General features: G+C 43.1%; 1 long non-coding RNA gene across 1 annotated transcript in view; it reads left to right on the top strand.

Annotated features, from left to right (window-relative positions):
• LOC111560409 overlaps positions 1 to 25375 on the top strand; it is a 208824-nt gene that overhangs the window by 23718 nt on the left and 159731 nt on the right. The window contains exons 6-10 of the long non-coding RNA XR_006597502.1: positions 627 to 867; positions 1234 to 1323; positions 1616 to 1843; positions 10248 to 10418; positions 16842 to 18052. This is a non-coding gene — a long non-coding RNA (uncharacterized LOC111560409). The remainder of the gene's footprint in view (positions 1 to 626; positions 868 to 1233; positions 1324 to 1615; positions 1844 to 10247; positions 10419 to 16841; positions 18053 to 25375) is intronic.

The raw sequence follows: 25375 nt of genomic DNA, 5'->3' as shown, positions 1-25375 counted from the left end.
TTCCTTCCCTTTTTGTCTCTAATGTCGGGGATAGAAAAAAGTTGGTGTTTATTAGGAAGCATTGCATACGTTTGTCTTCTCAGCGACTATAATACGGTCGTGATAATGGTAATGCAACTAACAGTACCCCTGAACAGTGATGCGCAGAATTAGCAAACACAGTGAAAACTCAGTGAAGGAATGGAAACATGGAAAATCTGTATTCTCAGCCCTCTTCTCCGACACAGCAGACCCTATGAGTGTTTTTGGCTGTCTAAAATTTCCAGTAATTCTACTGCTGCGGTCTTTTTTTGTTTTGTTTTGTCTTCTTCTGAAAACCGTGTGTGCCTCGGTGACAAAATTACTGATCGATAACCAGCTACCTTGCCAAACGGAGAGCACTGCTGGGCTGTCTGCCGATGCGGTGTTGGGGGGCATTCAAATGTGTTGAGGAGTGTTTGGAAGGTCTCTTTTGAGCGTTCCATGCAAATGCATGCTGAGCACGTTGTCAGTGATCGGCACACACGCTTAACATACTGGCTTAGGTAAGGCTTTCCAAGTGTTTGGTATTTCACACAAACGTCACTGGTTACATCACTTTGGCAAGGGACTTTGCCACTGACAGTTGTAAATTCTCTGTCTTCTAGCTCTCAACCTGTTCTGCAAATTCTCACCAAAGGTGCAGATTCTTTGTGGCTCGTACCTCCATTTTATGCCCCTGGAAGTGTAGTAGATATTCAGGGCACACAGGACATCTTCAATTCCCTTCATCATCAACACTCTTGTCAAAGAGAAGCTTCTACTAACGTCTGCTGCGTATACATGCTGCTACTTGCATTCGGAAAACACTGCCCCCCCCCCTCTTCTGGGCCTGGCCAACTACTCGAGGTAAGAGCCACCCATGTATTCCCATAGTTCCATGCTCAGATTGGCCATACTGTCATTTCCTGTGAAGTTTGTGCTTTTCCACTAAACTGGAGGAGAAAGAACATATGTTTCATTAGTAGTTTATCCCCATTCCCAAAACAGGCCATAATTTCCCAAAACAGTCCATAACAAGCACACAGTAGATATTTGGCAGTCACTTAGAAGTCTGCTATGAGATACTCCTTAGAATCACGATGCTGGAGTAAAAGTCGTATGTGAGGTTGAACCCATTCTGACCCCCATAGAGAGGCAGAGGAAACTGACTTGTCCGCTAATGACATATGCAGGTTGGGGTGATTTTACGTCCATTGTTTTCATCATGCCCAGGTCCCCAGGCAGGGACGAGAGAATTCCGGTTGCTGCCTTCTTCAGACAGAAGCCATGTATTAACCCTTCAGCCAGAAATCAACAAGAAGTGTGAGTATGCCAAGGGGAACTGGGACCTGCCACTCCTTCAGCCTTTTATGATATAGATGCCTCACTGGTGTAGACGCTTCTCAGAATGGAAGGTATTTAAAGGAACAGGATCTGTTCACTACACAATCTGGCTCCCATCTCACAAGCCAACTAGCTGGCCTGTATAGAAACACTTCTGTTTCCTACTCCTGGTGGAAAAATTGACTGTATTAGACTTTGAGATCTTTAAAATAGAGACCTCCTAAGTGGTTTCCTAGAGTAATTCTGACAGCGGGCGATTTTCCCTTTGCAGTCTGGTTTCACATGTAAATTTCAACTTCACCGAGATGGTCTTGAGAACACACAGAAAAGACTGCGGCCAAGGGCTCCAGATGGCCTGGGGCAGCTTGAGGCGTATGTGGATCAAGGGCACCCCTCTTCATGGAGTGGCCGCATCTTTGGCATGGGGACGGGCGGAAAACAAGCTTCACCTGCTTCCTGCCTGGTGTGTGGTCAGTGCCTGAGGACCCTGGGCCATTTGGTGAGTGCCCTTGCCTCTCTGATTTTTGCCACTTTGAGACCAGCTCTTCTTTCTGCCCAGAACACGAACAGCTGCATTCGCTTCTCCCCTGATGAAGCTTTTCCTAAATTTACTACATCAGAACTAGGTTTTGCTCCAAAGTTGGATAAGACCCTGGTTTTCCTGTAACAACATCTACTCCACTCCCTGATGCTCAGTAAAACAGTAAAATCCCTTACCCAGTAGGGTATACGTTCTATGGAGACGGGAACCGTGATCATTTTGCTTCCAAGAGCCCACCAAAGTGCCTGGTTCACGTTAAGCTCTCAGTTGATGGCTGTTAATAATGAAATGAATGGATGACAAATCACCCCCACTCTCACCCCAAACGTCAGAGGAAAACTTGAGAAATTTTGTCATGCCCAGTAAAAACTCTAAGGGGAGCCTAAGGATTTTTTTTTTAAAGGTGTGTGCCCCACTCATTGAATTAGATCATTTTGTTATTTTATATAGGCAGGAGTTGGTCTCATAAAATAACAAACCTTAGCAAGACTGAAGCCCAAGGGAGATCAGTCAAATCATCCAAGGTTGCCATGTGAATCAGGGTGTGAATAAGCATATTCAACACAGTCATCTGGTTCCTTTTTTTTTTAAATGTTTATTTTATTTTTGAGAGAGGGAGAGAGAAAGGAAGAAAGGGCACGAGCAGGAGAGGGGCAGAGAGAGAGGGAGACAGAGAATCCCAAGCAGGCTCCACGCTGTCAGCACAGAGGCAGACCGTGGGGCTTGAACGCACGATCTGTGAGATCATGGCCGGAGCAAAAGTCGTACCCTTAACCGACTGAGCCACCCAGGCACCCCCACAATATCTGGTTCCTTCAGTTACGCGTTCTCTTGAGTGCTTTGAGTCTTCCTTATCAGCTTCCCCTAATGAGAGAAGCAGCTTGGTGGCAGCTGGCCTTGGAGCGCCCCAGACTCACCTTTAATTCCTGACTTTGCTGTTGAACAGCCGCGTGATCTCAGTTTCCCTCAACTGGAAGTTGTGACCGTGATTTTCATGTGACAGTTTGGTTGTGAGAAGCACATGAGCTCACACGTGTGAGAATGTCACACACCGTACCCAGCACGAAGAAGGCACGACGTCGCTGTGAATCCCCCTCCCTTCAGCGTGGTCCGGAGAGCTGACGGCACCGTTTGTGATCATTGGAGCCACCTTAACACGCTTATTTAGGAAAACACTGGGGCCCTCGGCCAGATGCCGTGCAGCTCTTTACTGAGGTCCACTTGCCAATTCTATATTTAGCCTGCCCAGACACAGAGAGTGGCTGAGATCTTATTCTCCTGTTTCCTCATACGGCTCTTCAAATAACTTCTTTAAATTTCCCTCACTGTTAGCAGAGTTATTTTACACACACATATCCAATTATTAAACATTCCTCTTCTTTGGCCTGACTCAGCCCTCCCGTGGCCGATTTTATTGTTCCTGTTATTTCCCCAGGAGCCACTCACTGTTTTCCAATGGGGATTTTTTAAGCCCACCTCCTCGAATACCTCCTACGGGCCTGATTTTTCTTTTCTTCAACGACAGACATAGTAATTGCGTTGCTCTGGCCGCTTCCTGGCTGCCTTGCCTTTTTGCCAGGGTACCTATCTGTTCACACCTAATTTTAATGAGCTGCCCAACTCGATTACTGGAAGGCACTGGGGTGTTACAAGGGATCGACCATTGTTTCCAGAAGCCCTCCCAGGTTTCGCGTCCTCCTGTGATTTACCGAGTGTCACTTAATTCTGCTTTTTTTTTTTTTTCTTTTTTCACACCCCGGCCGACTGCTCATCATAGTCGTCACCCACCTGTCTTGGCGACCTGCTCAACACTTCATTAAAAATACGTGCAGCTCAGGGGTGCCTGGGTGGCGCAGTCGGTTAAGCGTCCGACTTCAGCCAGGTCACGATCTCGCGGTCCGGGAGTTCGAGCCCCGCGTCGGGCTCTGGGCTGATGGCTCGGAGCCTGGAGCCTGTTTCCGATTCTGTGTCTCCCTCTCTCTCTGCCCCTCCCCCGTTCATGCTCGGTCTCTCTCTGTCCCAAAAATAAATAAAAATGTTGAAAAAAAAATTAAAAAAAAAATAAATAAAAATAAATAAAAAAATAAAAGCACCTGAGTGTGTGCTATAAAAAAAAAAAAAAAAAAAATACGTGCAGCTCAGCAACTTTCTCCCCGCCCCCCTCCCTTCACTTGTGACCGGGCCTGTTTTCCCCTTTCACTCGCCGTTATTCTGCTGCTTGGGCTTGGTGGCTTCTTCGCGGGCCACTCCTCAGGTCCTCAGCTGTGTCTCTGTTTCTCAGCCTGCGCTTCATCCGCGTCCATCCTTTTCATTAGTGTCCCCGTTTTCACTCTCAGACGTTTGGGACACGTGCACTGATTACAGTCCGTGGCTGCCTTGTGAGCAACACCTCGAACACGTCATCGAAACAAAAGCAAGAAACAGGAAAAAGGCCAGAGTGACGTTGTGTGAGAGTCCCTTTTGTGTGGCTTTTTTTTTTTTTTTTGAAAATTAAAAATCTGCTAAAGTATTAGACACCTAATAACAACGTTGCTCTCGTTGGCTTGTTGGATGTGGGACCCGGAGAGAGGAGCATTCTTGCTGCAGTCCCAGCGGGGTGTGTGGGGAGCCCTGGGGACAGAGCGGTGACAAGACAAACAGCCATCCGCCCTCATGAAGGTCATATTCTAGGGGAGAAACAGATAAGTAGACAGTAAATAAATATAATGAAAATTTCCCAATGCGGTAACACCAAAGTGAGACAGAGAAATGACTAAGGGGCATATGTTTTCAACGATATTAAAACTAAACTTTGTGTCTTATAAGACTCTGAGTGAGTCTGGGGCTCACTGCCTATTAAACTGTTTTAACAGAACTAAATGTTTCTGTCCTACTGTGACTTCATAGCACTATTGTCTCTCCTGGTGGTTCTCGGTCATTTTAATGCATAGAAAATGACCCCAGAGTCTTTCATGCTGGTGAGTGTCCCTGTATCTGTGCAGTGACAACACTAACAAAATTGCACCTGTTTATTGAGTACTTACTGTGTGCCAGATAGTCTTTCAGGGGCTTCGAATCCCTCAGGAAACAATATAAACCAGTACCTGGCTTCTTGGTGCTTCCATTTTAGCAGGGAGAGAGAGGCAATCAAAAACAAACTTAGGGGCGCCCGGGCGGCCCGGTCTGTTGAGCGTCCGACTTTGGCTCAGGTCATGATCTCTTAGTTTGTGAGTTCGAGCCCCTCGTCGGGCTCTGTGCTGATAGCAAAGAGCCCACTTAGGATCCTCTGTCTCCTTCTGTCTCTGCCCCTCCCCTGCGCACACTCTCACTCTCCCCCTCTCTCAAAAATGAACATACATTAGAAAAATACGTTTAATAAATAAGGAGATTCTATTTTATCCTAGAAGATTATGCAAGACACTGGGAGAAACAAACTGAGGTAAGCCGGGCTGGAGAGTGGCTGGTGGGGATTGTGCCACGCTAACCAGGACAGTGAGGGTGGTGGCCAAGTTGACCTGTGGCCCTGGGGCTCTCCCATTTCCCAGGCCCTCAAGCCAGCACATGGGGATGTACTTGAATAGAGCAGCATCTTTACAAAGATGATTTTGAATCAATATAGTTATGAAAATGAATAATCCACAAACTTAAATACTTTATAATTACACTGTATATGTCGTATTACGTATATTACACCTCACCGCAGAGAGAGACACACGAGTCCTATGACACTCGAAATGAGAACCATTGCCGGGTACCACCCGTTGCCAAGCTGTCACACACATCCATGTGGCGTCTTTCGCGCTGCGATATAGACCAGGATTTTATCTTTATGCTCTTTAACATATCTTGGCTCTTTTTTTTCTTTTCCCGCCCCAAACAGAAAGTGCTCAATCACGGGGGCCGTGAAATTTCCCAGATCTTCTGCAGTACCTAGCAGAGCACTTCCCAAAGAGTCATCCGTTGTTATTAATTAACTGAAACGAATGAAGTCACAGTGTAGGCGGGCATTGGCCCCGCATCTCAGCAGCCAGAGAGCACGTGCACAGGTGGTGGACGTTTGGTACGAGATGTGAGTTACATTTAGAGGCTGGACGCCAGGGCAGCGTCATGGAGTCTTCATGGGGCATGTCGTTATCACAGCCTAGAGTTTCAGGTTTTCGGGGTTGGCGGATTTGCCTGAACAGTTCCCCACCCCAGGCTTCACTAGCCAGTGTCGCTGAATGCAAACCCAGCAGTTCTCGCTGGAGTGTGAGCGTGGAGAGAAGTGTGTGCGGGTGGGGAATATTCCACTTTCTGTTGTAACGGTCAAGGTCAAGTTTTTGCTTACATTTTAGGAGGATACTTCTAGGTAGGTTGAGTTTCTAGTTAGTGTTAAGTCATTTTAGGCTTTAAAACCTCCACTTTTTTTTTTTCCTAGTCCAGAATCTGAATTTGTTGTTTCATGACAGGAGCAGAGTCTGGAGTTATAATAGACATAAATCAAAAATGTTTCCAGGGTCCTATATATTATCCCATGACCCAAGGAGAAGCCTGGTGGTATCCCGGATTTTTGTAAAAGCTAACTTAGCCAGTCTTTTAGATGAACGCTATAAGCCAAGGATGGGTGATGGTGCAGAATGTGTAAAGAGATGTGTTTTAGGTACGTTAAAAGTCTCCTTTCACACTATAGAGAAAAACAATAGTTTTGCTATTTCCACTTGATTGGCATTCCTAACAACTGCTCTGTTAGAGGGCTTTGCCATTAGATGTGAATGTCACAGCCTTGGGAAAAAAAAAATCCACATTAAGGTCCCTTGTTGAAGCAGAGAAGGGCTGTTTGGATCACATCAATTAATGAGGGAGCTGAGTATCCACCTTCTCATATTTCTTATGACTGTCACGAGAAACGGACAGCCTGACTATATTTTAATCACACTGATACGAATGTTTCAATGCCAAGTAGACATAATTCAGTGCAGGTATTCTGTAATATTTCTGATACTGCAGTTAAAAAGAGAGAGGTTGATGGGGGGGTGGGAGGGAGAGGAGGGTAGGTGATGGGCATTGAAGAGGGCATCTTTTGGGATGAGCACTGGGTGTTGTATGGAAACCAATTTGACAATAAATTTCATATATTAAAAAAAAGAGAGAAAGAATGATGAAAATAATATTTTACCATCCCAGTGCTCACTGTGCAACAAAAAACCCGAACACAAGACTTATTGTGCTTTCGTACGTCTCCTCCCTCAGTCCTCCCCCACCCCGGACAATATCACTTATATCAGCTCCCCGAAATAAATATTACAGCATACAGGGTGCCCTCTGATTGTGCTCACCGCATGAACTGGTTAAAGATATTCCCTCAAAGCTGAGCACAAATGGTAATGAACAGGTTAAAAATGGAGGACTCCAGTGGCCCTCGAACCTTCACACCCAAGGCACAGCTTGCTGTGTGTTACCATAGAGAGTCAAAGAGAAACTTCCTTTACAGAAGCTGCATATTTAATCTTTTTTTTTTTTTTCTGATTGTGTGAGACCGGGGTGGATACTACGTATTTATCAATTTTCAAAAACGAACCAACCCTCCACCACAGCTGGATAGTGACAGGGTGCCTCATTGCCGTACTCAGAGGGGCTGTTTTGGTTGTTGAAATAAATACATGCCCCTAAGAATTAGATCATAAAAATAGTCCGCGTAGCATGTATCTGCGGGGCCATTCTTTCTGCGACCTCCACCCCCTCCCTCTGATAATGGCCATTATCCATAGCAGGGCACTTGAGGTCACTAGTGTGGTCTTTGTGCACAGGACCTTACCATCCTTCCTATGCCATCGTCTAGATTGTGAGCCACGGCAAAAGGATTGGAAAACCAGTTTGTTCTTTGTATATGAGACATAGATTTGACCTTGTGTCGTCCTCCTGCATCTTCTATGATCTCACAAACCCTAGACACAAGACTTTCAAGCAGTCTGGTAAAAAAAAAATCTCCAACTGTGCTTTGGTTTTGAGTTTAAATCATAATATTCCAATCATTTGTTTGTTTTGCTATGAAGATGCCTGGGGCATCCAGCTACAGCTGAGAGGGCAGGCTTGGCATTGTTAGTAATTAGAAGGAGCCTGGTAGTGATTCAAAGTAGCTAAGAATTCATACATTTAAAAAAAAAAAGAAGCCCACAAATGTGTTAGTGAGATGTAGTTTGCTGAATTCATTGTAGCTGTGTGGCTGTCTTTTTAACCTTGCTGCCCTACTCATTACACATGCAGTCAGTCACCAAAGACCCTGGTTTCCTGCTGTGCTCCTGAAGCCTGATAAAATGCATCGAATATGAGATGAGTCTTCTGGTCTTCCTCTCTGTTGGTCACTGTCGCTGAGATTTCGGTTATGTTGATATAGCTATAAATTGAAATAAATTCCTAACACCTAGTATGTTTGCTAGGGCTTAGTAGGCACAGAATGAATGCCCAATGGATTAGTAAATAAGTAAAGGACTAAATGAAAGGATATCGTTTATGATATTTCAAAGACAGCCACTTTATTTTACTAAAGAAATTAGTCAACAGAATTACTTGATCTTGCACACCGCAGGGGAAGTTCTCGGGGAGACAAAACTCAATGGCGTCTTCTCAGTGTTGTGTTAGTTACTAAGAAAGCAGCACGTGGGCGTAGCACAGTGTCACCTTACCAAAGGTCCCAATTCAGGGGGTATCTTCTTGATTCTAAAGAAGGTATTAACACTCGTTGAAAATAGACTCTCTGAAAATAGACAGGGATGCTACGGCAGGGGGAGAAATCATTTTAGCTGTGAATCCAGGAAACACGGGTGGCATAGCAAATAAATGGATGTCTCAAACTAAACAACATGATCAGGTCATTTGTGATCATGCCATTTAGTCACTTCATTTCCATGAATTTCAGGGTTTCAGGCAGGCAAAGTAGAATCACGGAAACTTTTGGGGGTTGTTTACATTTTCATTTGGGTAACATCTATATATTTATTTTAGCAGCTCTTCCATTAATAAAACTGGAACAGGTTTCTTGATCTACTCTTCGATTTGCTAGCATCATTCATCTGGAATTTAAATTTAGCTGGAGTGAGCCAACTTTCACTTTAATGTAAATGTGCACACAACGGATAATTAATAAATTTCCTGATGAGACTTTACTACTATACCCCATCCATATACTTTTGGTTTTTCATAGTATTACCAACCTCCTGAAGATGAACAGTCATAGTCATAAACAGAAGTTCAAGCTAAAGTTAAAGGGAATGAAAGAAACGTCATAAAGAAAAGTGAAAAAGAAAAGGGGGGATCTGGGGAATATTTTTGGAACCAGGCGAAATGGTCAGATTTCATGCAGTCCGTGGGGAAGCCAGGCCCGGTCCATTTCTCCCTCATGTGTCCTGGTGAGCAACTCAAGAGCCTTATCAAGTGATTCTGGCAGGATCTTCAGGGAGACTCCCAGGAAACGTGCACTGAGAAATTTGGAGGAATCAGCCACAGAGCTAGTTTTATGGAAAATGATGCCCTGTAGCTCAAGAGAACAAATTTCTCTACATGGGCGTAATAGCAAGTGTTTAGAGAAATTTTCCAAAAAATAAAATAAAATAAAATAAAATAAAATAAAATAAAATAAAATAAAATAAAATAAAGTAAAATAAAGTAAAATAAAGTAAAATAAAGTAAAATAAAGTAAAATAAAGTAAAATAAAGTAAAATAAAGTAAAATAAAGTAAAATAAAGTAAAATAAAGTAAAATAAAATAAAATAATAAATAAAATAAAATAAAATAAAATAAAAAATTTTTAAGAGCCCCAGCTTACTTTATGACAAAATTCTTCCATCTTCCTTTCTAAGATGATAATAGCAAAATGTTTTGTTTTGTTTTTTTTCTCCCTTGTGGTAGCATGTTATAAATTTACATCGGAAATTTATAAGAATTTCTGAAAGCTGTAGATACGCATTTATAACTTCACAGGAAAGTTTTTAAAAGCTCAACATTTGAATAGTTTTGCATTAATTGGGAAGAGGGCTATTTAGGGAGCTCTAAGGTTGGATTATGAGTTTTGATCTAATGCCCTTTGAAAAATGAAGAGAGTGTAATGATTTAAGCGGAAGGCTAAAGCACTTCGCCACAGTCTGTCTCTTTACCTGCCTCCTGGTCAATATCGTTTACAATGCATCATTAAAGAGGTGTTGAGGTTCTTTCAAGGTGTGTGAAAGGAGTGGGGATTTAAGAGGGGTGCAGGTGTGAGGGACTTATTTCCTATGCAAACAGGGAGGTGAGTGTGTAACTTTGGGATGGTATAAAGCACGGGGCTTCAACCTAAATCCCATGTTCCCTCTGTACTTCAAAGTATTTCACAGTCTTATTTAATGCCACTGTTTCTTTTCTGGCAAACAGAGCTTTATTTAGTGACCGGGATGACTCATTCCCCAAATCGCAGAAATACGGGTTTTCCGTGGCAGTCAGCATTTCTGGTTTCTGATCCCGAGGAGATTCCATGGGCATTAACACTGGCCAGAAGAAAACCGTGCAGCACCAGGGGAGCGTGACTTCCCTTTCCTTACGGAGGTGGGTAAGTCACCCTCACAAGCAACGGGAAACATAAAACATTTTGAAATACACATTTGCTTTGGCTGCAAACGAGGCCAGAGCTTGGTTCCCCAGTCTGAGAACTGGAGCCACGTGCGACCCACCAGACCTACCACCTACCGTCCCAGACTTCAATCAAGCAGGTGGGAAATGGGAGCATAGTGACAATGTATGCATTTGGCAGTATTATCCTACAGGGTCAGCTTGACTAATGTCTTTCGTGCTGTGTGCAAATGAAAGCACCCTGGAAACCCCGTAAACTCAGCCCCAAGAGTGTCTCACATGCAGACAGAGGAGGCTGTAACAGTGGGGTCTGCGCTCTGGCATAAATCAGGGAGCCGTAGGGGAGGTTTGCCCATTGGCTTAGATGTGTACGTGATACTGACCCGTGGTGGGTTGCCTGTTGCTTAGATGGACCTGTGATTTGAGTTTCGATTCACTAAATAATCAAAGTAAAACTATGAACCCGTGAGTTTGTAAAAGAAAATCCTTGAACAGCCAGAATAGGTGCCATTATGCTTAGGGTGTTCTGTAGGGGTGGGACCCAAGGGGGACAGTGGAGGAAGGTTACCCTGACCCACGTGATGAGTCAGGAGCAACATCTCCCCGGGGCCTCGAAAGAGCCCAGCGTTGTCCACCTGAGACGGCAAGGATCAATCCACCTGCCCTGGCAACAACCTAAAGATGACACCTGTAAGGACTTTTGGTCCTTTTTGCCCCGCCCATCCTCCTGGACGGTCAACACAGAGGTACCAGGGCACAGAAGAGAGAGGCGAGGGGACGGGGGGTTGGATTGTGGTCACAGGGTGAGTCACAGCGGGCCAGGAGAGACAAAAAGTGTTCCACAGGCTGTGGGCTGAAGTTTTCAAGTGAGTTCAATTCATTTTTGTTAATGCTTTATTTATTTTTGAGAGAAAGAGAGCATGAGCAGGGGAGGGGCAGAGGGAAAGGGGGACAGAGTATCCAAAGTGGGCTCTTTGGTGACAGCAGAGAGCCCAATGCAGGGCTCGAACTCATGAACCGTGAGATCATGACCTGAGCAGAAGTCGAGAACTCAACCAACTGAGCCACCCAGGCGCCCCTGGATTACTTTTTTTAAGCAGGCACCACACCCACTGTGGGGCTCGAGCCCATAACCCTGAGATCAAGAGTCCCGTGATCTACCAGCTGAGCCAAGCAGGCACCCCTAAACTGAGTGAAATTAGGTTGGACTTTTAAGCAACTGATAATAGTTGACAAATGACAGAATCTGATTGAGAGGACATTAAATTTCATGGAAAAGGGATTTTACAGAGCAGGTCTGAAAACAGCGGTGCGAGAGAAACAAAAATCACGTTTTCCTAAGTAAACATTTCGGTTTAACCTCACATTCAACACCTTTTCCTCGGTTATGTTGAATGAATGACTGAATGGATGAATGAATGAATTTGGTTCTTGTCACTAACTGCAGAGTTAAGTGCGTGTTTTTCTGCACTTAAAACAAAATCAAAGCCTCAGTGAGCAGATGGTGGAAGCTTTTATTTTCCAGGAGACAAAGAACCTGGCCCATGCCCTTTACCTCACAGCACTGGGAGGGAGTCAGTGGTCTCTCTCCCGCGGGTCACGTCAGCCCCAGCACATCACAAATTGTCAGGAAAGCCAATCTACAGCTTTCGTGTTTTTGTGTTTTTGTTTTTGTTTTTTCATTTCACTTAAATTGCCAAAAAAAAAAATTCTTCTTTTTCATCAAGTTATTTGGTTTTTGAGAAGATTAACACTCTTCTATTGATGTTTTCACTTTCACTAAAATTTTTAGAAATGCACATTCTAAAAAGAACAATTTGCCCAAAAGGGAAAGCAGGATGGCTAAGAATAACATTTTTTAAATTCCAATACTTGGTATTAGGGTTGACACAGCCTAAATTCCAAAAGGATTTAAACTTGACAGTTGTGAACCACAGTATGTCCACTTCCTCTATGTGACAGTTTTTTAAAAGCGTTATTCCAAGAAAAGCAACCGAACCCCTGCATGTTGTTTGTTATTTCATGGCATGGGACGTTTGCTCGCATCAGAGTTTCATTGTTTGAAAGAGACTCTTTTTTTTTTTCTTCTAATATGAATATGAAATATCTCCTTTGGGGTCAGAGGCATGCATAAAGATATATCATTTGCCTTTTAATGGGGCTTTCTGGTGACTGTACAGTTTTAAAGTGTTCTGGATGCACCGGCTCTTCCTTACTGAACGTTGTTGCTGTGTGCTCTACAAATATGGATGGAAATAATTATGGCGAGGATGGCTTCATGAGATGATGTCACTCCAGAGGAAAAAACCCGCACCGCAGGGAGCATTTCCAGTAAAGCATGGCAGAAACTGCGGGGTAATCAAAGTGCAAATTCCAATTTATTTAAGCAATATTGTTCTTGCTCCTCCATTTCACAAAGCTGTCCTTTCTCATTAAATTTCTGGAAGAGAAGGAATGAATTTTACCAGAATGAATCTGAATGCTGGTTGACCTTTTTTGAAAACTCTGCCTGGAACCCTGGCATCCCAGCTGCCTTTTCACACATATGGGGAGAAAAGAAATTGAGGCTTGTGAGGAGTAGAGCCCAATATATGCAAGACGCGATGCCATCCGGTGAGGCTTTTGTTTGAGGAGAAGTTTGCGTGTATCGAGGGCAATGCATTTGTCGGTGGCCCCGGTAAGGGCTTGAGTAAGATCCGTGTCTAAGGGTTTCTGTGTCTTCTGGACGGGACAGCCCAGGGACTGGCTTTGGTCTGAGCGTGCCTTTTGCTTTCTAGCAACAACCAAATGAATAGAAATATAATTTATAATATCTGTGTATTGGTGATGATTTGACAAAGTTCAGTTTTATTTGATAGTTTATTGAGTTTCTGGGGCACCTGTGTGGCTCAGTCTGTTAATTGTCCGACTCGTGATTTTTGGCTCAGGTCACGATCTCACGAACTGTGAGATCGAGCCCTGCACGGGGCTCGGGGCTGGCAACGTGGAGGCTGCTTGGGATTCTCTCTGTCCTTCTCTCTTTGCCCCTGCACTCGGGTGCTCTCTCACTCAAAAATAAATAAATAAACTTAAAAAACAGTGTATTGAATGTGTTGTTTTATCAGATGCTTTTTTAGGCATCAGTGATGTAGCAGTTGACAGCCTACTGGGTGGAAGGATTACAAAATCAGATACAACACAGTTCTTGCCCTTAACATGCTCATAATTAGGAGGGGCCTTCTGATTCGTAGGCAGAAAATTACAATACACTGTGGTCCGTTCTATGATGGAAGGAGGCCCAGAGTGCTGTCGGAGGACGTAGAAGGGACCCCAACCCAGACGGGTCTGAGCAGGAAGCTTCCCAGAAATATCAGCTGTCTGATTTACATCTTTAATGACCAATAGATGGGGGGTCGGGGTTGGTGGTGTGTGAAGTAAAAGAGTCTGAAAGCAAAGGGACTACAGTTTTCCAAAACACCCAACACAAGAAAAAGCAGGGATAATGGGGCACGGAATCACTTCCCTTTGGCTGGAGAGGAGAGCCAGTGAGGATGGGGAAGGCATCTAGTGGAAAAAAGAAAACAGGAGTTTGCCCATAGGGAGTCTTGTCTTCTATGTTTTGCTAAAAATATGTGGATTTCATTGGAAAGGCCACGGTGGTTATGACAGAAGTGCTCTCGTTCAGGCTGGAGGGGCCCTTGCTCTGGAGCCCATGCTTTAGGAGGCTTTCGTTTAATATTCATAGGTAAATAAATAAACAAAGATAGATAGATAAATGACTAAATAAATTAATGACTAAATAAATAAATAAATAAATTTTTAAAGAACGCAAGGCTACCTCCATACTTGGGTTCATGGTGGCCATGAACCACGGTGACCCAGTTCAGCACTTAATCCTCCACAAACATTCAGGACCCAGGAAGGCATCTCTGGCCTGACGTCCACAGGAGACTGGGTCCTCGCTCTTTAAGGATCTGTGGTTTGCGCTGCCCAACATTGCAAAGGAACACTGAGAAATGGAAAGAACTTGAGAGGGGAAAAGTGGAAGTAATTTGCTTTTATGAACTTATGCTAAATGGATAAAACTTCTCAAATAATGATGTATGCGAGAATTATTGCCTAATGAAGGGTAGTTTCAAACAGGACCAAGAAAAGATCCATTTCCTTCTCCTTATGTTCTAGTTTGTAGACAAGGAGGCGCACAGGAACTGGGGTGGTCTTCCAAAAATTTGCACGTGAAGGCTCAGGAATATTTTACGGTGTTAAATATTCATATTGCTTTAAAGAAATTCTCATTTTCCCCTCTTCTGTTCTCCATATATGTATACGGAGACCACACTCACATACACACAATAGATACATAAAAATATATACATAAAACACAAAGTATGAAAATATTACATTCTTTAAAATTACATACAGTTTCAGCTTTATTTTAAAATATTTTCATTTAACATTTTGAAATACTTATTATAATTTGTCATTTGCCTATTTAATTCTCAATGTTTTAGGAGAAGAGACTTTGAAAATATGACAAATAATATTCATTTTTCACTTGTACATCTAACTTACATCTTTAATGAATGAAAATATAGTAAGCTTTTGTAATCTTGGAATATTTCTCATCTTATAGATCACTACAGTCACTAGAATTATGTAAAAATATTGATTAAAATAATATATTTCATAATTTTAATAATGTGAATATTAGAGGATATATAATAATTTATATTTTTGTGTGTTTTTATGACTCATTCTCACATCATCAGACTCTAAACAGAACACTCAAGCATGTACAATAATATAATTAGTTTTATTGTTTTCCTGATTTCATTCATATAAATAACATCTTACATTTGTGGTGATATTTTGTCCACATAAAGGCATACATCTCACAGGATATCTTCTGTTTCTCAGGTTATTAAATGGGAATTGTACTCTTACTGCATTTAGCTGTCTGTATGTGAGGTTCCACCTTGCCCCAAGCCCTTCTTAACCAAGGGGGGAGCATGATCAACACCACCCGTGAGAAATCTCACTCCCCTGGAAACAATAAGGCAAATTAGGAGGCCAATTAAGCCAGTTAGGCCATCCTCTGGGTGGCTAATGTTTCCACCTTTACCTTGAACTTAGGAGTCAACCTCATTCACTTTGTTCCTTAGCATAACTTCCGGAGAGGTGCTGAGCCCTGCCATTTTAGGTTTCCTGGCCAGCAAGTTCTTGGCCGCAGGCCTATCCATGTTCAGACCAGGCATTTTTGACAGCCACAAGGGTGGATGGACTGAAGGTCTCCTGTCCTTAACTGAAAAGAAAGTTGAGAGATTACGGAGGCTGTCTTAGGTTTCAAAACCCGAGGCTCTTGCAATAAGTAACGCCAACCATTAACCACAGGGACTGTTGAGGCAAAAAATAACAGTGTTTTGAACCCACAGCAAAGCCATTGGTGGGAAAGCCCTCCAGACTTGAGTGGCAAAATAAACGAGACTCTTTAGAGTACTTGAAACCTCTAGCCTGACCACTGTGCCAGTGAGTCAGAAAGGTTTCCCTGGATCCACTCAAGGTGCAGCCTTCCAATCTGATCAACCATGGGTGCCCCAGGGGTTGGCCATCCAGTGTCTTGTGACCAAGTGAGACGAGTGACAGAGAGGAGCCAGGTAGGTGTGAGATACTATTTCAGATACTCTGCATAGGTTTATTTTATGGACAGAAAGGAATTATGGGACCAGAGAGCAGAGTTCATTTTTCTTTTTTTTTCCAAAACACTTTTCATTCTGGCTTCCACCTAAAATTGAAGGGGAAGTTTCCTGCCTACTGTCACTGAAATAAGATGTAGAACGAATCCTAAGCAAGAGCCAGGGATTCTAATTAAAGTTTTTCTTGGACTTACACATTTAGAAAGATTTCTCCTCTATTTTTATCTTAAAGAAAAATACAGAAATTTGATGGTGATGCCTTGGTGACATCAAGTTTCTAAAATGGGAAGCAAATTTTGTTTAGAAAAAACACTCAGTAATCTTAGAATGCTTTTACGTTTTATTATCGTTGATAGGAGAATATATTTTGATGGGAATATTGAAAATTAGTAAGGACTAAATTAAGGAGGAGATGAAATTGATTAGTCCTGATAAATTAAAGTTTATACATATAAATGTATAATTTATGGATATACGCATAAATTTACATATATGATAATACAGAGACAGTAGTATTTTAATAAAGTGTATAATTTCTGTTTTCAATTCGTATAGAGTTTATGAATTTCTCATCACATCAGTAGGACTTCTGAAATGGACTTATGTAATTACAACTAGATTTAAAATGATTTTAAAATCTATGACTGTGATTACTCTTATTAGCAGTTTAACTTGCCCCAGTGCATTTTATTCTATTTTCTGCATGACATCTATCCCTTTCCCACAGGAGTAGCATGTGGCAGGCATCATCAACTCCAAAGACAGCTTCATACAAGATTAGCATCTTCAACAAGAGCGTCAGAGGCATGTAGATGAGGAAAATGTAATCATAATCACTCACAACAGATTTCCTGGGCCAAAAATCCTGCTTCAATAGCAACAACAAAAGGTGAACTTGGTTAAAATGATTGATGGGCGCTTCTCCTTTGCTCAATTGTATTCAGAACAGCAGAGGTCACACCTGGCTGTGTTCTCATCATACAGTTGATTATTGTTCCGGTTTTGGTCTGGGGTCTGCTCCTTACCACGATGTGAGACCTTAGTCAACTTCCCTTTTCCTCAGTGAACTCATCCTTAAAATGGGGAGAATAACTGTGCTGGCTGGGATGTAATATAAGTGAAATACTACCTGTTGTACAGATTGAATGGCATGGTAAGAGGGACGTGCTTAGCACAGAGTCTGGCATGCGACCCGTTCGCATTATATGTTAGCCGTTATTCTAGGACCTGCAAACCGTATTTAACTAACACTTGAGTGGCTGTGCTTTCCTTTTTATTTGTCCCTAGTAATTGGCCACATTGGATATTTGTTTTGAGCCATAATGAGGATGAAATATAAAGATAAAGCAGTCATCCCTCATATTATAATTGGAAAGAATCATCTTTAATAAACTTCAATTATAAGCCCTCAGGCAAGAATATTCTTTACGAGGCCAAGGATAAAGAGAGCCAATGCCCCAAAGAATTGCACCCCATTTAAAAATTATTCGTCCACAAGCCCAGGACAAAATAAAGTTGATTAGTGTCAAGTACAATTCTGTTTTTTGACCACTTGGATCGTGTCTGGCTGAGTTAGAAGAAGATGGTTATTATTTTATTTTACTAAATGAGTTTTAAGTTTTTTTTTTTTATAAGTCATCTCTACAGCCAACCTGGGGCTCAAACTCACAACCCGAGATCAAGAGTCACGTGCTCTTCCGACCGAGCCAGAGGGGCGCCCCACTAAATGAGTTTTTAATGCATCCATCCCAGTCTCTCTGTGGGCGTGTTTAGACTCAGCAGAGAGCTCGATATGACGGACAAGCAGCGAGGAGTTAGTGGACAGCAGAACAGGAACACTTCCCAAGATGCCTGAAGGCAGTAAAGGCCTAGAGCCCCGATCGAGAGTCTACCGCAGGAGGACACGTAGACATGAGCCACAGAATGGAAAACTCACAGGTTAGCACTTTGGAGTATTTATTTTGTCTACTTCTAAAATATTTAGTCTGGAACATTTAAACGGATACTTTATTGGTGCACACGCTTGTCCAAATTTACAGCAGCCGACACCGCGTGGAGCTTTGGCAAGGGTTCACGGCTAGCCGATTGTTTAGAAAGCTCCTATGTGAAAAGGCAGATCTTTCTGTGAACGTAGATAAAAAGTGGATCAAGCCAAGTGTATGGAAAATGAGATAATGGGAGATTCAAAGAGTATTCCCATGGGGGCCAGTTTCTCTGATGTCCAACTGAACTACATATTAATGAAGGATGGCAAACGCTCACAGCTGATAAGCAGGCTGTCTCCTGGCAATTATCATAACTCCTGTTGCAAAATAGGTACTTTATTTGGACTTTATCCATTCCTTGACTTGCTCTCTGTGAGGAAACACAGCCTCAAATAATTGCGGGTCTATTAGCACATCAATTACCTAAAGACCTTGATTTTAGCAAGGAGTGGATTTTAATCAATCACTGCAAATGTTATCGAGAGATTAGTTGTCCCAGAGAATAAAATTAACTACAATTAGACTGTAATAACTTGCAAGAGCCACTAGCATATATTTTCTAGTTCCTTTAGAACTAATCCGTTCGGCTGCTACCTGGTATAGGAAAAAAAAAATATGTTCAGACTTTCACAATAATAACTGGAATTAATGTTACCTTTTAACTTCCTTCCTTGAAATGAAAGGAAAAAACTAAACTAATAAATAAATAGCTCACCCTTGAATGTATGAGAGATCTTACTAGACAAGTCAATTTGAGATGATTAGTAGAAACTACAGAGTTTGTTAAGGAAGGATCTCATATCCGTCCTGAAATTCAGTCCCGCGTTCTTAAAGCATCGGGTAGAAGAAGGAATGGCGAGGGGTGAAACGAGAAAAAGCAGTAGACAATTGAGGTAACAAGTGACTGATCTGGCAGATCTCGGAACATGTGAACAGTCTCCAGGCACCCGGAAATACTTGGTGAGGGAACTTATTAAAATATCACACTTGCTGTATTCATGTTGAACGGGGAACTGTTACAGTGTCTGTAATAACATACTTGAAGACACTTTGGCACATTGTATGATATTATGTGTGTGACACTTAGTTCAAGCTGCACTTCTGGGGCCATTCCATTTCTATAACCAAGAACCCATAGTCCAAGGGTGGCGCCTAACGTTGTATGAAAAAGGCTAATTCCAAAGATGGCTACTGAAAGCCCTTTAACTATCTATAGCTCAATCAACACCTGAGGGTTTTCTAATCAGCATGATGAAGGTCAGACATGGATTTGCTCAGGGAAATTAGTGGCTTGTTTAGCATGATCGCTGGTAGAACCGTATTCTGATTAGGTAAAATGAAAATTGTTCTAGGGATGTGACCTGGCTAAAATATTTTGGTAATGTTGCTCATATTTGTGTGGGTAGAATGTGGGGATTCAGGAAGGCCCAAAGCCAGTGTTCTTAGGAATAGCCCCTGCTCTTCACTGATAGCATGCAGGGAGCCCGCTTGGGATTCTCCTTCTCCCTCTCTCTCTCTGCTGCTCCTTCCCTACCTTTCTCCTATCTCTTTCTCTCTGTCTCTCTCTCTCTCTCAAAATAAAAGAAACTTTTTAAAAAATATTAAAAACAGAAACACCCTATCCGAGAAGATTCCCTCAATGCCAGGCCTGTTGCCAAAATGAAACCTAGCTGCCTAATCTATCTCTTTGTTTATGCGACATCATAGAAATAAGTGAATGTGGTGTGTGCGTGTGTGCAGAAGGGATAGGATTGAGATCGCGAACAGAATTTTAAGAATAAGGGCAGCTAGCAGAGTAGGGCCAGGAGAAGAAGGGAATAGAGTAAGAATGAAGTTGGCGTGCTTTTCTGAAGTCAGTGCGTACAATGGCAGAAGAGAATTTCATGGAGATCCATTTGCTGGGACTCTTAGCTCAACCCATCTCCTGCCTTGACATATCTTCCTGTGGGCAAAAAGGCTCATGAACTAAAATAGGCACTTGGGGTGGGGGAGTTAAGCAGACAGCTGGAGCCTTCAGAGCCCTGATGCTGGGCCACAGACTTGAAGGCTTTGGGCTGGCCACCTCAACGATCTGGGTCTAATTTTAGTGGGGAAAGAAGTCTCTGGTACCACATTCGTTGGATTCAGCTTTCTTACCAACACATGTGTATTGCCCAAATCAGGAAGGGGGTTCCCTTTCCTTGACTGCCCTTAAATAGTTGTGTCCATGTTTGGCAGGTCTTCATGGAGAATACTTGCTCTGTTCATTTGTAAAACATGGAGAGAAATGACTGGTGAGTTCCCATAAAGTCACAGATAGACCTTTCCTAGGTCGCGACTCACCCGTCGGAGATGAGTCTTATTGGTATCTGGGCCTGGAAACCTCGGGGTGAGAAGCAAAAACTGTGAGCATTGATTGGCCTGGTTTGAGTCCCATTTCCTCTTGTAGAGGCTCAGTTTCCACATCTCTAAAATGGCAATAACAAAAATAAAATAGTAATAATAATAATAATATCACCTCCCTTTGGGATGCTGTGAGGTTTAATCACATCCACATGGGGTGGAGCATATGGAGGTACTTACTGAGTTCTTCCACATCCATCACCCCTGGAGTCAAATAGCTCCAGAAGCCTGAGAGCCTCTGCAGGGATAAATTTGCTTTCTGAAAAGGCTGTGTGACGAAATCTCCTTTATTTTACATGTTAATTTTATTTCAAAGTGGAGAGAGAAGCTACAGCCTGTTTTCACTGATATTCGAGTAAATAAAGACCACACCTACTCCACGGGAGAGATTAATGTCCTAGGGGAACAAGGTGAAATTAGGCGGTGGAAAAGAGCCGCATGAAGGAAGCAGCCTCATTTTCCGCGTATGGACATATTCTCTCATTTACTGATTCATTCAGAAAGCACTCCTTCTGAGACGGCCATATCAGAAAGCACTGGAAAAAAAACAGGGGCAAGGGGAACAGATGATTTGTGGTAGGCACCGTGGTCGTCCTCCCCAAGTAATTCACCCTGAACTTGGAGAAACGCCAACACGTCATCAAATGTTTCCTTGGTCTCCTTCCTTTCCCTACTTCATTTTATTTCACTTTTCTAGAGAGAGAGAGAAAGAGAGAGCAAGCAGGGGAGAGGGGCAAAGGGTGAGAGAGAGAATCTTAAGCAGGTTCCACACTCGGTGCGGAGCCCGACGCGAGGCTGAGCCCACGGACGGTGAGATCATGACCTGAGCCGAAATCAAGATTCGGTTACTCCCCCGCCTGAGCCACCCAGTGCCCCCTCATCTGCCTACATTTAATTCGTCGGCAAGGCCATCCTCCTCCGCTCTCAGAAAATGAACTGAGTCCATCACGTTGAGGCCAAGTCCCCATCACCTTGCTGGATGACTGAAGCGGTCTCCTAGAGCATGACCCTGCTCTCACTCTTGCTCTTACAGAGTCGGTTCTTCACACAACGGCCACAGCAGTAGTTTTAAAAACGTAAGTCAAATCAAGTTCCTCTCCAGCTTAAAACCATCTAGCAGCCTCCCCTCCTGTTTCGGCTAAAAATTCCAATGCACGAAGGGGGCCTTGGGAGCCCAGTGGCAGATTCTCAGACCCGCGTGCACCCTCTCTCTCATGTCTGGGTTCTTCACATTAGCGATTCCCTCTGATACATCCATGGCTTTTTTTTTTTTTTTCGTTTTTAATGTCATTTGGTTCTCAGAGGCCTTTCACGGCTGTCGGATCATTTGGCGGCACTCCATCCTATTCTAGTTCTCTGCTTTGCGAGGATGCTCTTTGATTTTGTTTGTTTTGTTAGTAGTTCGCGTTTACATAGAGGTTCCTGTGTGTTGCTCATCATCTAAATCCTTTTACGTGTTTTAAGCAGACCCCGTCTCGGGTGATCCCTTGCCCTTCCAGAGCGTCCATGAACATCTAGAGACACGGTCGCAAAGGTGGGGGCCGCCTCTCCTTTTTTTCCACCGTTGTGTCTTTAGACTTAGCGCAAGGTGTAGGTGCAGAGGAAGGGCTCAGTTAATACCTGTTGAATAAGTGATTGGTGACTCTTAAGTTCCTCCTGGATTTTACAGCCATTAATTGCCACTAGATGGTAATACAAGGATCTCAAAATTATGTGGAAAATGCGATTTCTCAGGGCGCCTGGGTGGCTCAGTCGGTTAAGCATCTGACTCCTGATTTGGGCTCCGGTCACGATTTCACGATTCGTGGGATCAAGCCCCACATCAGGCTCTGAGCTGACAGCGTGGAGCCTCCTTGGGATTCTCTCTTTCCCTCTCTCTCTCTGCCCCTTCCCCGCTTGTGCACACTGTTTCTCTCTAAAAATGCATAAATAGTTTTAACAAATGCAATTTCTCACCTTCACCCCCAAATAACTTTTTCCTCCTGTGCTCTGTACATCAGCAAACGTGAACAGCCACCTGCACCGTGGCCCAAGAGCCGAAACAACGTCACGGTGACCCCGAGCAGATTTCTCTTCTGCCCACTACTAGTGAAATAGTCTAAACTCCTTAAAATCATCTGAACCCCCGAGGTCCTGTTATGAGCTCGGCCTTGTTTCATTAGTCGAATTCGTCTCCACCGTGTCCACCCTCCTGCACCGCTCCAGGTCGTACATTGTGATGTTACCATAATAAATGCCTGTTCACGTTTAAGGAGGCATACACGCTGCCCTCCTCAGATCGCAACACTGGTCTCTCCCATTTTATTCCACCCACCCAGCACCACTGCCCCCGACCCGGCCTGGCCCCGACAACAACCTCACACAAGCTTCTCCTTGATAATTCCCATCTCCTTTAAAGACTCATTTCCTCTGGGAAATGAGCTTTCTCTCTTGCCTCCCAGGCATGCTGAAACATGGCTCTGAGTCGGGATGCCTGGAGCAGAGTCCCGAGAATATGTATTTTTTTTAAAAAGCCCCCCAGGTGGTATTGATTCGGGACGATCATGAATCATCCTAACACACAGCATTGTAGTTGGGCATTTATTTGTCTGTATTCTTCACTACACTGTGAGCGCTGTGAGACAGGGAACATATTCGTCTTGTTCACTTTCTAAGAAACATACAATCTCGTCGTAAGAGACCCTCAATAATTTTTTCCAATAAATAAAGGTGTAAACTTTGTGACTTTTCTTTGACTCTCCAGGGCTCTGTAAGTGGAGAGTTGGTATATAGGAGTATCTGGTAAGTGAAACGTAGCCAAGTCATTTTAGTAATCATGCCTCACACCAATCTACTGTAATATTATTCACATTTTTCCCCTAGCTTTGATATCATACCCAGGATTGTGCATGAGATATCTGTTAGAGCTTAAATCCTGAGTGCTAATGGTTTCTGATTTTCCTTATGTAGAAATGGAAAAAAAAAATTGCCAAAAGTGAAAGCCAATATTAGCCTCCTTGACAGATTCCGTACCCTTGATCAATATTTACCAAGAGCTTCTTTTGAGAATAACGTTGTAAGATATGTGTTAAGAATAAATTGTTAAGTATAAATGCCATTACCAAAGTCCAGGTAAATGTCAGGGTAAAGGTATGTAAGAGTGAATTAGATGAAAGTGTACACGCGCGCGCGCACACACACACACACACACACACACACACACACACATGCTTCAAGCTAGGGTAATATTGCCTGTGAATGTTAACTAACATTTTTCCAAGTGTTATGCTGAAACTAATTTGAAGCCTTATCAATTGAAATAGAAATGAAATGTTTTCCCTCTTAAAAACAATTCTTTTTTTTTTAAATAGCCCCTTGTGTTCTACTTGCAAGTTTCTTGCTAATCATCACAGTGCAGTGTGTTTTATTATCACCCTTCCCTCTTTGCCGCTATGTAAATCATAAAAAATGTCTTAAGATAGTTTGGAAAATCAATACTGGTCTTCGTGTTTTTTAAATGCCATAATTAAATAAGACTACCTCAGGGTATTTATAATACTTCAAGAACTAGGTAGGACACAAAGAATTGCTCGGATAATTGACATGACTTTCTACTTTGGTTTTGTCAAAAGGAAATCTACGTGTTGGCAACTCTGTCTTCCAATTATATAAGGTAGTCAATTTCTTCATTAAAAGCACCTCTTGGGGTGCCTGGGTGGCTCATTGGGTTCAGCGGGTGGCCGACTCTTGATTTCAGCTCAGGTCATGATCTCACAGTCCTGGGATCAAGCCACGCGTTGGGCTCCATGCTGAATGTGGGGCCTGCTTGGGATTCTCTCTCCCACTCGCTCCGCCCCTTCCCGCTCTCTCTCTCTCTCTCTCTCTCAAAACAAACGAGCAAAAAAAAAAAAACTTTATAAAAGTCCATGTGTATCAGCTTAATAATGTGTAATCATGGTAGCGCATTTTGATAAGTTTTACAGAGTATAAAATACAACCCTTAGTGTCATATGTGGAGGTGATTATGGTGAGTAGTTGGTATCTTTTTACAGGAGTGGAAATGGACTTCTCTTCCAGCAATTTGCCGTTAACTGGTGGAAGCAACTTGGCTTACTGTTTTGAGAAAAGCAGAAGCTGCCTCTGTGCCCAAATGTAAAACTAATGGTGATTGATTAGTAAAGACTAACAGGGGCCCTGGAGGGAAAGTGTGGGAACCATGCCATGCAGTTGCTAGCCTTGATTTTGAATGAAATACCCATGTGGACAAGGATGTGTAGAATTCTTTTTTTTTTTTTTCCTGAACGGATAAGGCTAATTCCTGAGGAGATTGGATACTGAAGGTGCACAAAATGCTCTCAAACCCTGAGTTGTGTGCGAGCTGGGCCACTCCTTATTTGTGGAGAATGAAGCACATTCCGTCAAATTTATACTACTAAAAGCTGTGCCTTTATTCAGTATGCCTTCTGCCAAGGGCGTGACCCTTTTTATTAAGTGCATCCTCTCTTTAAAAATAAGTATTCCCAGGGCACCCGGGTGGCCCAGTCGGCCAGGCATCCGACTTCGGCTCAGGTCACGATCTCATGGTTCATGAGTTCAAGCCCCGCATTGGGCTCTCGGCTGTCAGCACAGAGCCAGCTTCAAACCCACTGTCTCCCTTTCTCTCTGCCCCTCCCCCTGCCCTCAAATAAAAAAAAAAAACATTACAAAACAAAACAAAAGTATTCCCAACTCCAGGCTACGAAGCATATGGGGTTCTCCTCTTAATGACCACCTTTGAAAATTGGCTTACCATTTTGCCCCGAGAAGAGGAGAAGGAAGGGAATGAGACCGTAGAAGAGGGAGAGGAAATGAAAATAGGAACCTGAAGAGGGAGAGGAGAACACGCAGATTTGGAGACTAGTTGCAACAGCCAATC

The sequence above is a fragment of the Felis catus genome, chromosome B2 (assembly GCF_018350175.1).
Source record: "Felis catus isolate Fca126 chromosome B2, F.catus_Fca126_mat1.0, whole genome shotgun sequence".
In the NCBI taxonomy this organism is placed as follows: Eukaryota; Metazoa; Chordata; class Mammalia; order Carnivora; family Felidae; genus Felis; species Felis catus.
Note: the sequence above shows the minus strand (reverse complement) of the source record. Positions and strands in the feature narration are given on the sequence as shown.